At 39.0% G+C, this 7,250-nt stretch overlaps 1 long non-coding RNA gene across 1 annotated transcript; it reads right to left on the bottom strand.

Moving 5' to 3' along the window:
- Positions 1–2,925: 2,925 nt before the first annotated feature.
- Positions 2,926–4,730, bottom strand: LOC147651014 (uncharacterized). Its single transcript, XR_015275128.1, has 2 exons — positions 4,578–4,730; positions 2,926–4,475 (listed from the first exon to the last, which is right to left on the bottom strand). It is a non-coding gene; the product is annotated as an uncharacterized LOC147651014 (long non-coding RNA).
- Positions 4,731–7,250: the final 2,520 nt, after the last annotated feature.

Raw genomic sequence — 7,250 nt, 5'->3', positions numbered from 1 at the left:
TTTATATTAACCATCATTTTCCCTCTACTTTCTTTTACTTTTCCTCTTTGAATCATGTCATTACCTCTCCAAAAATCAGGCATGAGGGCAGGCAGATGCACTGACCATATAGATAACAAGCATGAAGATTCCTCAATGAAAGAGCCACAAAAAAGGTCCCTTAATATCTACCCTCATGTTTGTAACTAGAGTGTTTGGCATAATAAAGATAACAGCAGCTAATAAATAGTTTATCTACACATATTGCCAGGAACCAAAGAGGATGATAAAGTATTGCTGCTATCAAGAATCCAGAAAGTGCCACAACTCAACAAGGTTCTGTTCCACTTTGAGTCAGCCTCAGTTATGTTCACAGGGGTTTGTAATAAAAGAATGTGAAGAACAATAAGAGGAATTTGGTGGAAGAAAATAGCTCAAGTAGGTTTTTGTGGAATGTGGGAAAGTTGCTAAAAGTCATATTAAAATCAACAAAAGCATTCAATACTTGTCTTGGAGAAAAAGGTTGTGTTTAAGAGAAAGGGTCAGCTGTTAAAAAAAAAAAAAATGTTTGGGCAATATGAAAAATTACAAATCTTTTCATCAGGAATTTGGGACTGAATGCATGAGGGTGTACAGACCTAACAGTGACAACTTTTACAGCTGAACAATGCTTTTGCAATGAAATGCTGGCTCCATTCAAATCAATGGCAAAATTCCCATCCGCTTCAATGGAGCCAGGATTTTGTGTGTATCTGTCTTTTTTCATTCTTCCTTGATATTTGTATCCCAACAATCTGGCAGACTATTGTCTGTACAGGTCAAAATTAAAGCTTTCTATTAATATATGTCAGAGTTGCTGTCTGTTTTCTCACCAAAGAAAAAAGAATTAAAAAGTGTGACACATACTTGCAGTGCTGCATCATTCACTTCATGGCTCAGAGTAAAGAGAACTGTTTGCTGCATCTGCTAGGAGGACAAAATGTCAAGAAAAAAGCTAAATGCTGCCTGTGTGCAATTCCTAACTCCAAGGCTTTTAAAGAGCTCTTATTTTCAGCTCTACATGTATTGAGTTTCGGATATGGGTGTCACGGGATTTAGGCAGGGGCAGAATTACCTTAATGCTGTCTCCTCTTAAAAATGCTTCCTGAATATGGAAAAGTATTGCATGGGCAGGAAGGAAGGTGACTTTCATCAAACAAATCTGTCATGCAGTGAGACTATTTAACTCATCAAGCAAACCCTGGTATTTGTGCCTTTGAATATAAGCATTAACCAAGAAAAAATGAGAGATATTAATGAAAATTCAAATTGAGAGAATGAAAAGAAGAGATAAACTGCTGCTTTGCAGATGAATGGATTTTTAAAAATGCTTAAATCCACAGACCTTGTCAAAATGCACCAAGAAGTGCCCTGGTAAGTGAGAAATGACACAGAGACTGTAATAAATGTGAATGGGGAGCTTTGTGTTCCCCCAGTGCACTATTTGTACACTACAAAAGCTTTAAAAGAATTGTAATTCTACACTCACTGTTGCTTAACTTGGGGAAAATACATCCAGCCTGCAAAGTGGCTGTGTCTATTCTGCTTTAAAGCCCATCAGAGAGCACATGGACATTGCAAACATTTCACAAATATAATGGGGAGCCTTGGGAAAGCAAGGAGATATTCAGATGAGTGAAAATCCTATAACCATAGGCAAAGCAAGTTAGAAAAGAGGCAGTAAATCAGCTGACTTCAATCCATGGATGGTGTCATGGTAGATGAAACCAATAAACATGGTAGATAAAATATACATGGTAATACATGTGCACATATCAGAGAATATGTCAATAGTGAGTGCATCCCACATCAGAAAATGATGATTGCATAGCAGTGATCTCCAAAAAGAATTCAGCTCCAGGCTAGACACAGAGTGAATCCAAGAACTGAACAGTTTTGAACAATCATTGAATAAGAGCCTGTTCATAGTTCTGACATCCTCCAGTCTCTTAACTCTTCTTGTTGCTGTTATCCCAGACAAAGTAGAAGAAGTTCCATCAGAAACATTGCTGTGTCATTAACTTACTGGACAGCTGATCTGATAAAATATATTTAAAATAAATATGCTCATAAATTCTCAGTTTGGTCATAGTTAAATCTTGCACAATCCATGACATAGAGGTTACACAGTCCATCCTTTCTGGAGGGGTGCATGAGTGTGGTATTTCCTCTGCAAGTGCTGTTGGAAATACTTGTGAGTACATCGTTAATCTTCAGTAGCCAGTGGTCATTTCTGGAGCTGCCTCAGCAAATACTTCTGCTAGCAGTGTCTTTCTGCAGCATATTAGTATAAATTTAACCCACTTGGGAAGTGCAAACAGCAGGGTTGACGAGCCTGGGATCAGTGCCAGGTTAATGCAGCCACACAGCTTTTGTACCAGCTCATATCCTATCAGCTTTGAAAGGAGCAGACAATGCATCCCTCCATGCAAGATGTGCTTAAACACAGCCAGGACATAGAGACAAACATCACAATTGCTGATGGTCCAGGATGCCAAATGTATCATCTAGATTCTCTTTTCAGCTGGCCAGTGGAAGAAAAAAATCCTTTCAGAGTAAAAAAAAGTCATCCTGCATTTATTTCTCTTTTCAGTTCTTCAAGCTCTCTTTCTCCTGATTCCCTTGTCTTTCTCAAAGTGATGCTGAAATGTGCTTTGCTTACTGCAAATATGGATCATGGAACCATCTTTTTTCCTTTGGCACATTTTTTAATTTTCTTAGATTTATATCTGTTGGTGATGATCAGAACTGTATTAAACCTAGAGCCTTAAATTCACAGAAAAAAACTGCAACAAACTTTGGAAGCCTGCTGTAAATCTCATTGACTGCACAGATTTAACCTGGAAGCTATAGAGAGGCAATACACATGGTAACCCCTGTTGCCAACTAATTTGTTACTTTCCAAACTACAATACAATCATAGCTTAATTTGGTTTACCTCCTGAATCTCTTTGTGATATTTCTGTGAAATTCAAGACAGTGAAAGTTAGTAATTCTGGTTTAGGAGCACAAGTTGTTGCCAAAGAATTGTGTCCTGCTTCATTGAGTTTTGATGTTCTTGCTGCTATCTACTAACCAAATTTTTCCACATGGCTTTGTGATGAGATCTAAATCTCTGTATCAAATGTTATAACCCTTGGCACTTGCAAAACAGAAAAATTTATGTAATTACCAGTGACTGAGGAAAATAAGGTTATTCTCACTAGGGAAAGGAGACATTTTGGTTCTCTAATTGATGCTTTTCCTCTTGCAGAAGACCGATAAAACTGACCTAGACAAAATTTTCCCACTGTCAAAATCACAAAACCAAGATGACACAATGCACATCCTAGGAAATTAGGTGTGGAAACTTAACAGGAAACTACTGTATTTCATCCAAAAGGAAAATAAACATACTGAATGGATTAGAAGAAATGTCCTTTAAGAGTGGCAAAATAAATTCTTTTAAGTGATAATTAAAGAAATTGTAGAAAGAAGTGATTGAAAAGCATTAGAAAAGGAGGGCCTTTAAATGGAGAAAGAGGCAAAAAAGTTTATTCCTTTGGTTTCCACGTAGCTTGAATTTCTGGTTTTGAAAAGGTACTAGTTCAGAACAAAAGCAGGAAATTATGTACTGAGATATTTCAAGTCTAACATCCTAACTCTGAAATGCACCATTTTTCTCCAATTATACACAAATGCATTCAATAGGTCTTGAATGGACCTATATGGTCCTTGTGTGTAGGGAAAGCCAGCCTTCAACTGGAACAGGACAGGAGTTGTAACCAGTTTCAGACAGCAGAGTGTTTCTTGAAACTCAGAAGTACAGAGGTACAGAGAGCCCATTTAAAGGTGGTGAAAGTGTGACCCTAGAAATTAAATTCCTCCTGTTCTGATTTTTAATCAGGTTGCAATCTATTGAATGTAATTTGAATATTTTGACTGAATTTAGTTAGGTCAAAATTAACTTCATTTGACTTTAATGTTTCCTATGGCCATGGATCTTCCTTCCAGCTTCAAAGATGAATATTTGTAAGTGCTGCTAACGCAAAAATTAGATCAGAAGGAATGTGCAGAGTGAATAACATAATTCAGCAGTTTGTAACATAAATTAGCATAACATAACAGTTTGTCTTCTATTCTCTGACAAAACATTGCACCCAGTCTTTCTGAAATCAAGGCTGATAAGTGTGCTTTGTGTCCTTCTCCTTAACAGCAGTGCTTCAGTATCACAAACAATTTATATGCATCCATGAAATTATACTCTTCTTAGAAATGAAATTTTGTTAGAGTTGTTGGGTGAGAAAGCACTGTGCAGCAAGGGAAAGGGAGGAAAATCCTAGCTTGAAGAAGAACTTCTTGAAAAGAGTAAAGAATCTGGAAGGATAAAATATGTATCTGTCTTCTGTTGCTGAGTTGAGTCCTTGTACTACTTCTTGAAGTTGTTTATCTTCATTTCCCTCCAGTGCCCAATGTCCCTGGGAAGCAGAAGTGAAGAGTTTTTCTTTTGAAGCAGCATCACCAGGCCCCAGTGGGCAGGGTGAGCCAGCAAAAATGCCATGAACCCTTCCCCAAAGTACCTGTGTGCTATGCACTGGAGAACCTGTGCAAAACACACCTCGGGAGGCAAGAATGAGGTGAAAGCATCACTGCTGCCTGCTCAGGTCAGAGGGAGTAAATCAGAGAGCATCCAACATGGCTTCCTCATCAGGGCCCTTCCCACTCTAACAGCTGGGAGGTTACTGCACATGGAGGAATAAATTCACAAAAAGAAGCATGTGTTTCCTTGCTTCACTGATGAATCAGAGCCTCAGCACCTGAAGCAGCAGGATATGCAGTGAAAGCTGACTACTTCTTGCCTTTTCTGTATCTGCTTGTGGATACAGTGTGTTAACACCCACAATTAACTACAGGAAATTAAAAAGAAGATCACAGCCCTAAGAAGAAAATATTTCTCTTTCTTACTCTGTGTTAAGGCTTCCCTGGCAAGGATTTCTGTTTTTCTGCAGTTCTGGCAGACTGACACTGAGAAACTGCATTAGCACTTCTGGAGCAAGGAATAAGAGCTGGAAGTGTGAAAAAGCATTGTGGAAGCCATCCTGCTTGAGACATTTAAAAATAAAATGACTGGAGCTTTTGGAAATTTAGTGTGGTAGACTGATGCCTAACTAACAGGGAAATAAAGCAGATTACCTAAGAGAAATTGGAAGTTTCAGTTTTGCCCCGCTCCTGGCTTGGGTGTTTGGCTGAACTCTTCCCAGGTAAATGAGTCTGTTCCTGATTCTAAGCAGGCTCCAGGCAGGAATTGGCAGGAAGAGAAGAAAAAGGTCTTAGAGGGCACAAATCTCTGAAGGAATGAGCTCAGCTGGTTCCTGGGGTACGGTGGTCAGCAAGAGCAGCACTCCAACCACCAAAGGGTGCAATCCAGCTTTCAGCCAAGGCTGACAGGAATTGAACCTTCTCCCTGCCCCCAATCTTCTTAGCATAGAAGGGAAGGTAAAATAGGAAAAGTATCTGAATAATTCACCACAGTGCAAGAGGAATCAGTCCCCTGAGAGCCTCTGGGTGCAGGTCCAGCACACTGTGACAGCTGAGGGCCAGGCTGCAGCAGGTCAGAGCTGGGCAGGTCAAACATCTGCTGGAGGCAGTGGAGACCTCCAGGTCCATTAACACTCTCCATTCACATAAATCTCCATATTTCAAAAACAATTTTCTAGGGATTCTGGTATAACCACATATTCTGGCCCTGGACATTGCTCATGACAGTCATATTTTGAAGAGTGACAAGAAAACCTTCACCCTGCTTTTAGCCTCATCTGCTGTGTCTTGCCTTGTCTTGTCTGTGCATCTGAGCCAACAATGAGGGAACTTTCTTTCTTGCTTAAGCAGATGTTTACCTTTCAGCACCTGAGATGACCTTTTGACTTGGGCCTGAAATTCTGGCCTTGCTGAAATGGGTGGAAGTTCTGGCACTGGTTTTGACAGAGGCAGTATTTCATTCAAGGTGCTTTGCTCAATAAAGCATATAAAATTACAAAACATGGGCCTTCCCTCTTGCTCAATTTCTCAGTCATTCCAGGTATCACTGAGCGATGAACACAAAAACCTGGAGGAAACAAAATGGCATCTAAAAAAAGGCTCCTACATGAATAATTAAAATACCTTTCAATATATATATAATAGGTATGCCTATACACACAAGCACACACATACAGAAGATGTCAATGGGATCAAAGCTTTTCTCCAATACTTTAATAGGTGGCATGCACCCTCGCTTATCTGCTAAAATCAAAACCTGTACGTGCACGTGCAGGTGCTGGGAGTTGCTTTTTCATATTTTTGGCACAGGGCCACAGAGTAGAACCATGCACCTTCATTTTTTAAGAAGCCTGTGTTTTCTCAGGTGTTCATTTATCTCTGTGAAGAAGTTTCTCAGACCTGTAACCTCAAGTTTAGCACGCTAATAGGAAGAGGTGCTCTTGCTGCCAATAAACAGGCCTTACTCTGTCTTAGGTCCAAGAATATAAAAACAGATTTTTTCATTTTTTATAAATATTTTTTTCAAATATAGGAATTGTGAGCGTAGAATTGTAACAATTGGCACTTGAAACAGACTGCAAAAGAATGTGGTAGGTTTTCTACTACTGAGAGTTCAAATTTGGAGAACTTTCTAAAAGAAAAGTTTAGGTTGAACCTGCAAAATGCAGTTCCAGAGGCATGAACCACATATGAAAAATATGGTCTGTGTTGTAATGGCTCTTTCTGACTTCAAAAGTCTGTAAGTCCATGCTGGTTTTGGTAACAGAGATACCATGAACAAAGGCAGAATGTAATTAAGGATTGTTTTAGGAAAAAATATTGCTTTGAACAATAAAGCAGAGCTAAGGAAGGTGCAAATAACTATCCATGTAATTAATATAAACACTGCACCAGAGTGTAACAGCCTTTTAATTCACTGTGAAGTTTTAAAATTGCAGTGTGGATTGCCTGAATTTTTGAGTGATTGAATTGTTTATATTGAATATCTTTTTGGCAGTTTAGGAAGTGACTCTGCTCTTGCTACCTAAGCCCTATTAGAACACTTGTGATTTTTCTGCAGGCAATATTGTCAGTTCCCATTTCTCTCAATTCTCTGCATTTTGACAGCAATGAGTCAAATTACGGATTTTTTTCATTGTCTGAAAGGCATTTGCTTTTCTGCAGCTGTCTACTTCAAGGGTTTCATTTCTTCTCCTTTGCAGTCACTAGAGTTT

Source organism: Cyanistes caeruleus, chromosome 11 (genome assembly GCF_971803275.1).
Source record: "Cyanistes caeruleus chromosome 11, bCyaCae1.hap1.1, whole genome shotgun sequence".
In the NCBI taxonomy this organism is placed as follows: Eukaryota; Metazoa; Chordata; class Aves; order Passeriformes; family Paridae; genus Cyanistes; species Cyanistes caeruleus.
This window is presented reverse-complemented; position numbering and strand designations above follow the sequence as displayed.